Raw genomic sequence first — 9,189 nt, 5'->3', positions numbered from 1 at the left:
TCCTTTGCGGAAGAGATAGCCCTGGGTCTGGGAGAAGTGAATAAGTGAAAAACAAACCAAATGCAAGAAAGTGGGAATTGTAAGGGCAGGGGAAGGAAGTTAACTGCAACCTTTTTGGTTGTTTTAACCTTAAGGGCTAAGTGTAAATTGAAGGCTTTGGATCAATTTGGACAAGAAAAGAAACACCATTATTTTAAAGTAGATTGAAGCAGCGATTTTTAAAACAAAGAAAGCAGAACTAGAACATCTTAAATTTTTAATCCTTTCTTTACAGGTTACCTAGACCACTTTTGATTAAGAAAACTGTAGAAAAAATAAAAATAAAAATAAAAAAGAAAGAAAGAAAACTGTAGAAAGTTAGTAACTGCCACAAGCAAACGCCAGGCGGCACGTGTCAATTTTCCGCAGAGTCCTGCTTTGCGGGGTGTCTGAATGTGCTGCTCGGGGTCTCCACTCACGCTCGCTGGAATCGGTGGTGGCAGAGTTTAGTCCACAGGCGGCTTCTCCCCGTATTTCTTTGTAAACTCTTCAGCGTTCTTACAGAATTTTTTACGGTCCTTAGAGTATTCTTCAGCTAGGTCAGCCCGAAGTGGGTGCTCGGGCTGGGGGTCGTTCACCAGTGCTATGAGGGACTGGATTACTTGGTCGGTTTTGGTTGCTGGCTTCCAGTTTTCAGCACTAATTACTGGCAGACAGGCCTGCCCCTTTTCATTGATGTTCGGATGATAGATCTTTTTTTTTTTTTTTTTTTTTTTTATGGTAGTCACACAGAGAGAGAGAGAGAGGCAGAGACACAGGCAGAGGGAGAAGCAGGCTCCATGCACCGGGAGCCCGACGTGGGATTCGATCCCGAGTCTCCAGGATCGCGCCCTGGGCCAAAGGCAGGCGCTAAACCGCTGCGCCACCCAGGGATCCCTAGATCTTTGTTTTAAATGTGATCTTCGGTGGTTTGAATGGGTACTCTGCTGGAAAGTTGATTTCGATTCTGAAGGCCGTCTTATCATATGGAGGGTTGTCAGGAACAATAAGCCCTTGCCACAATAAATTAGCTTCATCAACCTGGATGTTACGGAAGTTTTTCATTTCACATTTGCGGATTTCTTCAAGCTCCTTCATCAGCCTCCTGCTGGCCGTCATCTCGGATCTGGTGCTGCTCGACTTATTTATGACTGGGAGTTTTGTTCACTTAATAATCTACTTGGGGATATTCCAACACCAGTGTATATAGAGCTCCACACTGTATTAAGTAGCTGAATTCCAGGGACATAAAACATTTATTAAATTAATTAATATAAATAATTTTATATATTATTTATATATATTATTTATATATATTATATATAAAAATAATTTTATGTATATATTAAAATATATATATTATTTTATAAATAATATAAAATATAAAATTAAACCCTGTGGGGATCCCTGGGTGGCTCAGAGGTTTAGCGCCTGCTTTTGGCTCAGGGCACGATCCTGGGGTCCCGGGATCGAGTCCCGCGTCAGGCTCCCTGCATGCATGGAGCCTGCTTCTCCCTCTGCCTGTGTCTCTGCCTCTCTCTCTCTCTCTCTCTATGTCTATCATGAATAAATAAATAAATAAATCTTTAAAAATAAATAAATAATAAAATAAAATAAAATAACCCTGTGCTGATAATTATATAGATCATTTCCATTCTGCTGTTACTAAGTTGCAAAAAGCATCCTTGGACATGTATCATGGAAAACTTGAAAGAATACCCATGTGATAAATTTCTAGCTGAATTGCTAGGTCAATGAGCACATGCATGTTAGCTTTTAATGAATATTGTCTGTCTTCCAATCTGATTACATCAATTAATACCTCCACACTGGTCAACAGTAAAAGTTTCCCAAATTCTCACAAACAAGAATGTTATCACAGTTGTACCCTTTGGTCCTTCTGCAGAGCATCCTTTCCTATATTTGTTACCAATGTAAATTTGTTTGTAAATCAAGAATTGATCTCTGTGGTCTCTTTTTCTAATGGTGGTTTATCTTTAAGAAAAAAATTAGTAAAAAAAAAGAAAAAGAAAAAGAAAGAAAGAAAAAAATTAGTCTGTATGTCCCTTCTATAAACTGCTAAAATTAGCCTTGTCCATATATGACTATTTTTTCCTCTCAATATGTCATATTTAAGGATATTTTAGTATGCAAAAACTTTTTAAATATTTTATGTAACTGATCTATCAGTCTCTGAACAAAAACTGATTTTAAGTTGAAAACAGAGTAATTAGAACAAAATCACTTATAATTTGTTTTTTCTTTGTCTTTACTGTTTATATTTGTGTTTAGTTAACACTTTGTGAATTTTAAATTCACACTTGGATAAATGGCAGAACCTATTTTAACTGGGAAAGTCCCTGCCTTTTGAAAGTTATAACCTTTAGGTCTCTAAGTAAGGAAATATTAAGTGAATATAATACAAAGATTCATGTATATAATCTCATATAATCATAGCATGTAGGTGTAGTTTGGTGATCCCTTTTCAGAAGGTGACATTGAAGCTCAGAGAAGTGAAGCCATTGTCGCAGAGTATACACTGAGCACATAGGTAGGTCTGATACCAATAACCATCAATTTCTCCTGGTGCCCAATGTCTCTCGCAAAATTTAACTTCATGTGCGTGGGAAACATTATGTCCCAGAGCTTTTTTTTTTTTTTTTAACATATTCACCTGCCACTTTATCCTAATCAGGATATATGATTCTTAGAGTAATGGTGTCTTACTCTGCACACACAAAAAAAATGAATCCTAGAGGCGCCTGGATGGCTCAGTGGTTGAGGGGTCTGCCTTTGGCTCCTGGGCTCCTGGGATCAAGTCCATGATCCCGGGCTCCTGGGATCAAGTCCTGCATCAGGCTCCCCACAGGGAATCTGTTTGTCCCTCTGCCTGTATGTATCTCTCATTAATAAATAAATAAAATATTTTTTTTAAAAAATGAATCCTAAATGAAGTTCTTGAGCCCTTAGGCCAAATTTCCCAACTCTGACTTCCAAAATACATGTCTGAATAACCCAAAACAGTTTTGAAAAAGTAAATATTTTAATACTTATTGTGCAGAAGAAATAGGTAACTAAAAAAAAAGAGATTATTTTAATAGACTTGTATAACTTGAAGTCATCACATATTTTTGGTCATTGTTTTGTATATAGTGTCCACTGTATTGTCCACTGCCTCATTATTCTTTTCAATGCAAATTATGTAAAATAAAGAGTATAAAAGGGTGCCACTAATCCTACTCCACACTGTTCAGAGAACGGTAATGTGGGACCCAAATTTTTCTCATGTACGTTCATAAGCATCTGTTAGTTGTTCTGTGGAGCCATCTACTTTTCCCTAAGTCATCACAAGTAATAAGTGGAATTGTGGGCCAATACTTCTGGCCAAAGTTGTAATCTCACCCCATAAGGTGAAGAGGGAGGTTCCCTTAGGGAATAGAATATTTTCTGTGATGTAAGTTTAAACTTTCCATTTAAAAAGGCAATCGTAAAAAAAAAAATTTTTTTAATTAAAAAAATTTAAAAAATAAAAAGGCAATTGTGCAGTGAGAGAATTATCTTTCTTCAAAGGTGAACTCAACGTATCATATATGTTCTATTTGTGTTGTAGTAGAATACCGACTTGCACTTGACAATAATGTTGCTCCTGCTGAATCAAAATGTGGTCATTCAACTCCCACCATTTCCTTCCCCTAAAGCATTCTAATTTTTTTTTTTTTTTTGGCTATCTCATTTCTTAAGAGCTTCATTTACACTCTTGCAGCAAAATAGGCATGTCTGTTCCATGTCTCTTTGTTCTCATTGCTTTCTTTGTTCTACACTGTTACAGTGTAAGGTGGCTGACTTGGCCAACACACACAATACAGCTTCTGCCTATTTCTGGCCATCATCATTCCCTGACATCTGTCATGATTGAATGAGAGGGGGTGAAAGTATCTGCTACGGTCTCCCATGGCCTCCTGTGGCAAGAGCCATGTATTCAGCATCTTTCTCATTCTGAGCACAGATTTTTTTCTGATAGTCTATTAGCCCCTCAGTATTTCTATACGGGCTGAGTAATACTTAGCTATGTTTCTTGCCACATTGTCCTAAAGAAAACTGTGAGTCAGCCCATCTTTTTTTTAAGATTTTTTTTTTATTTATTTGAAATAGAGAAAGAGAGAGAACACAAATGAAGAGCAGAGGGACCAGAGGGAGAGGAAGAGCAAGAAGCAGACTCCCCACTGAGCAGGGATCCCATCACAGGGCTCAATCCCAGGACTCCGAGATCATGACCGGAGCTGAAGGCAGATGCTTAAGCAACTGAGCCACTCAGATTCTCCAAGAAAACTGAATCGAATCAGGCCATCTGACTAGATACTTACCCTCACCAATTGCTAGCCTACCAATTAGTCACCATACTGGTTACAGGGCTTGCCATGGAGACTTTAGCTCTTGGATTCCCAAAATTATTGTGATTTTTACTACATTTTTTATGGTTCCACTAGAAAGGTGTGGAGAAGTGGGGAGTGGGATGCTTCTTCCTGCTCAAGAAACCAGCAGATTTAAATCTCATCATGCTCCTCCAGTTCCCCATTTCTTCCCAGAAATGGTGATTTTACATCCTTTAGAGCAGAAATAACTTTCCTCATCACCAAGTAGTCTTCCCTATTCTGCAGTTAATGTCTTAAATTTGAAGCTCATAGTCTCTCTGGCTTTTGTTCTTTATCTTTAAAGTGATTTCAAAAACTAGTTTCTTTCTTAAGCTGTCATCATAAGCTTTCAATATTTCAATATTTTAGAATATAAAGGAAGATTTTTCTGCTTCTTCTCTATATATCTGCCTTCCTCTCTAGGACAGCATTACAGGAATTATTGTTGATGCCAGAAGGATACAGAAGGAGACTGTGAGTACAGAGAGATAGAGGGATGGCCTTGGAGATGATCAAGGAGCCTCTTTATATCTCCATTATACTCTTCACACCAATAAAAAGTGATAGGGAATAGTCAAGTTAGAGCGAGCCATCAGGAGAGAAAAGAGGCTAAATTTAAATGGAATTAAATGTATCCCCTTTTCTTTCCTTGTAGAAAAGGTTGTTCTGTAATGAATAATTTCCATGTTGCCAAATGGAATCTATGGCAGCTTTGCACAATTCATCCCTTCTTCCTTCTGAGACATTCCCTATACTTGGCTTCTGGAACTGCTTTCTGTCTCCTCTAATTTTTCATCCTATAAAATTGAGGAATTTTACCTTAAATTTGTGGAACTTCTTTTTCTTATTAACTACAGTGATCTTATTTGTCTTTCATGATTTTAAATAATAGCAACATGCTAGTCATTACCAACTGTTGATTTCTAATTTGGAGAGGTAGAGATTTCCTCATTTTATATGCATATGTGTATATACATATATGTGCATATCACATATATGTGTCATACATATGTGACATCTTACATTTATGAAGTCTAACACTAAACTCACTTCTCCTAAACTATGTTCATCAGACAATCTCTCCATGTCAGTAATGGTAACTCAATTCTTCCTATTATACTTCAGACCAAAGCTTTTCTCTCATACCCTTTATCTGATCCAGTAATAAATTCTGTCAGCTGTACTTTCAAAATGTATTCAGAATTTGGTCACTTCTCAACACCTTCACCAATACTACCTTTGCCTCACCCACTATTATTTTACCTATGTTATTGTAAGGGCTTCCTAATTAAAATTCCTAATTTCCATTTTCATCTTATCTCTCCTCTGGTCCATTCTGCACACAACTCCTGAAAAGAGGAACATTTCACTTAATCCTCAAAGCCCTCCAGTAGCTTCATTTTTCCTTCAGGGGGGAAAAAAAGATAAATCTTTTTACAGACACCAAATAGGCCACATAAAATCAAGTGCCTAGTTAACACTCACCTCAACTCTAACATACTTACCTTATTAATTAACCTCCAGCCACACAAGATGCCTTGCTATTCCTTAAGCATGCCGCTGACTCAGAGCTTCTGAATTTACAGTTCCTGCTGCCTTGAGCAATCTTCCCGTGGCTTTCTTTGATACCAGAGCCTGTGAAAAAAATTTAGTGATAATCTTTTATTGGATGTTGTAATCTCAAAGAAACAAAACTGTGGGGCAGAAGGGAAGTAGGATAAGGAATAATGAAATGCAAATACAATGTGGTGTCTGAGCTGACCAGATATATGGAAAAACACAGCTGATTGCCAGTCTGGGCAGTAAGTCTCTGGACAGATCTATGGATGAATTGCATCTCAGGGCAGTCTTTCAGAGGGAGGAAGAAGAAGAATTTGGTTGCTAATTCCCTCCTGTGTCTCACTGCTTATCATTCAACCCCTATGGATTCAACTCTCTATACTTCCTAAGTTAATCAAAAGCACTGAGTGCAAAAACATGGCTGAGTGATCTGAGTGAACAGCTGCACTGAATCTGGTACAGCCCACTCCTTATATATGTAGATTCACACACACCCTCTTCTAAGAACATGATGCCCTCAATTCTACTGAATTGAGGAAGTACAAACACAATAAGGATGAGACCAGTTATAATACACCAAATACCTAAAACTCTAACTCCTGAGATGACTGCTATTCTGGGAGTTATAATTGGTCTTTGTCAACTCTTCAACTTCCCATTCCATATTCCTTGCAGTGTGAGTTATAAATTTGAATGATCTAATTTTCTTGCCTGGGAAGTCTTCCTGATTCTGAAGGGTAAGAACTCTACTTTACTTTGTCCTTAACAGATCACAGTTGTTGTAATTACCCATCACTGTTCTCATTGAACATGAATGCCACACTGTAGGGGCATCCCATCAAAATCCTAGAGGAGAATGTCAGCAGAATCCTCTCTGACCTTGGCCATAGCAATTTTTCATTAGACATGTCACCAAAGCAAGGAAAATAAAAGCAAAAATGAACTGTTGCAACTTCATCAAGATAAAAAGTTTCTGCAAAGGAAACAATCAACAAAACAAAAAGGTAGGAACACCTAGGTGGCTCAGTGGCTGAGCATCTGCCTTTGGTTCAGGTGGTAATCCCAGGGTCTTCTGATCAAGTCCTGCATCAGGCTTCCCACAGGGAGCCTGCTTCTCCCTCTGCCTATGTTTCTGCCTCTCTCTCTGTGTCTCTCATGAATAAATAAATAAATAAAATCTTAAAACTAAAAGGGAAACTTCAGAATGAGAGAAGATATTTTTAATAAACATATCTGATAAAGCATTAGTATTCAAAATCTATAAAGAACCTATCAAACTCAACACCCAAAAAACAAATAATCCAGTTAAAAAACGGGCAGAAGACATGAATAGACATTTTTCCAAAGAAGACATCCAGATGGCTAACAGACACATGAAAAGATATTCAACATCACACATAATCAGGGAAATACAAATCAAAACCATAATGAGATCCTATCTCACACCTGTCAGAATGACTAAAATTAACAACACAATAAACAATGGGCATTGGCAAGGATGGGGCAGGTAGCAGGGGTGAGGAGAACCCTCTTGCACTGTCGGTGGGAATGCAAACTGGTGCAGCTGCTCTGGAGAACTGTTTGGAGGTTGCTCAAAAAATTAAAAATGGAACTACCCAATGATCCAGCAATTACACTACTAGGTATTTTCCTAAAGGGTACAAAAATACAGATTCGAAGGGTCACATGCACCCCGACCTTTATAGCAGCATTATCAACAATAGTCAAACTATGGAAAGAGCCTAAATGTCTACCAATTGATGAATGGATAAAGAAGATATGATACACAGACACACACACACACACACACACACACACATACACACAGACAAAGGAATATCATTTAGCCATAAAAAAGAATGAAATCTCACCATTTTCAATGACGTGGATCAAGCTAGAGTATATCATACTAAGTAAAATAAGTTAGAGAAAGACAAATACCATGTAATCTCGCTTTTATGTTGAATTTAAGAAAGAAAACAGAAGAACATATGGGGAGGGGGAAAAGAGAAAAAAGGAGAGAGGAAAACAGGCCATAAGTGACTCTTAATAGAGAATAAACTGAGGGTTGATAGAGTGAGGTGGGTGGGGGATGGGCTAGATGGATATTAAGGAGGGCACTTGTTGTAATGAGCACTGGGTGCCATATATAAGGGATGAATCACTAAATTCTACACCAGAAACCAATATTGCACTGCATGTTAACTAACAAAATTTAAGTAAAATAAAATAGAATAAAATAGGGAACATGAATGCCTCAGAAAATTCCTTAGATGTCAAACATATACCTTCATGTCCCATGTGAAATAAGCCCCAGCTAACAGAAATGTATGTATTATGAAACTAGTCTTCAGATCAATGCCTATAATTTATAAACGTCCCTTCAAAAACCCTGTACCTAATTTCTAATTAGTTAATTTTCCTTCTTGTTTTTGTAAAGAAATCCCCCCATCCCACCCCCCACCACATTTTATTGGCTCAGGCTTCACAAAATTCAGATAAGCCAGGGTCAATTACTCCAAGAGTAATTGAACTCCAAGAGTACAATAATTCCTTTTTTTTCTGTTGATTCACTGGCTTAAGATATCTAAATAGATGGTAGCAGTTGCTTCCATCTATTTAGGTCACTACAATATGTAGAATGTCTTCTGACAGACGTGTTACTCCCAGAAAAAAATGACTAACTTGACAAAGCTTAAAGTTGCAGATTCATCGAACACAGTTACACAGTTGCTAAGAGTGATGTGAGAGGAGCCAAGCCTACTTCCAGACTTCTGTTCCTGGATCCATGTCTGCCAGTTCTTGAAAACCCAGTACTGTAGATGGGCCATTGGTTCAGTGCTGGAATTGCTTCTTGGAAGAGAGTCTTAAGCCTAAAACATCTTAGATAAGCATCTTAGACAAGCTGGTCCACTGTTTTACTAGGAGAGCTGTTTCTAAGATTGGGTACATGGTAAGTCCCATGAATCCTACATTTAAAAGCACATTGTAGAAACTTCCATGCCATAAAACTGGTTATTTTGTCTCAGGCAATATTGAAAGGAATACTAGGTCAATAGAAAAGTTCTTCTGTATGTTCTCAGATAGTGCTACACACAGAAACTTCATGACCCAGACTCTGTCATAAAGATAATAATGGTGCTCAATGATTCTGTCCTTCCAACAATGGTCAAAACTCATCTCTGTGGTTTATAAGACT

At 37.8% G+C, this 9,189-nt stretch overlaps 1 pseudogene; it reads right to left on the bottom strand.

The window, feature by feature from the left end:
* Positions 1-215: 215 nt before the first annotated feature.
* On the bottom strand, positions 216-1,165 carry LOC112926711 (ubiquitin-conjugating enzyme E2 L3-like; annotated as a pseudogene).
* Between the last annotated feature and the right edge of the window lie 8,024 nt (positions 1,166-9,189).

The sequence above is a fragment of the Vulpes vulpes genome, chromosome 9 (assembly GCF_048418805.1).
Source record: "Vulpes vulpes isolate BD-2025 chromosome 9, VulVul3, whole genome shotgun sequence".
In the NCBI taxonomy this organism is placed as follows: domain Eukaryota; kingdom Metazoa; phylum Chordata; class Mammalia; order Carnivora; family Canidae; genus Vulpes; species Vulpes vulpes.
This window is presented reverse-complemented; position numbering and strand designations above follow the sequence as displayed.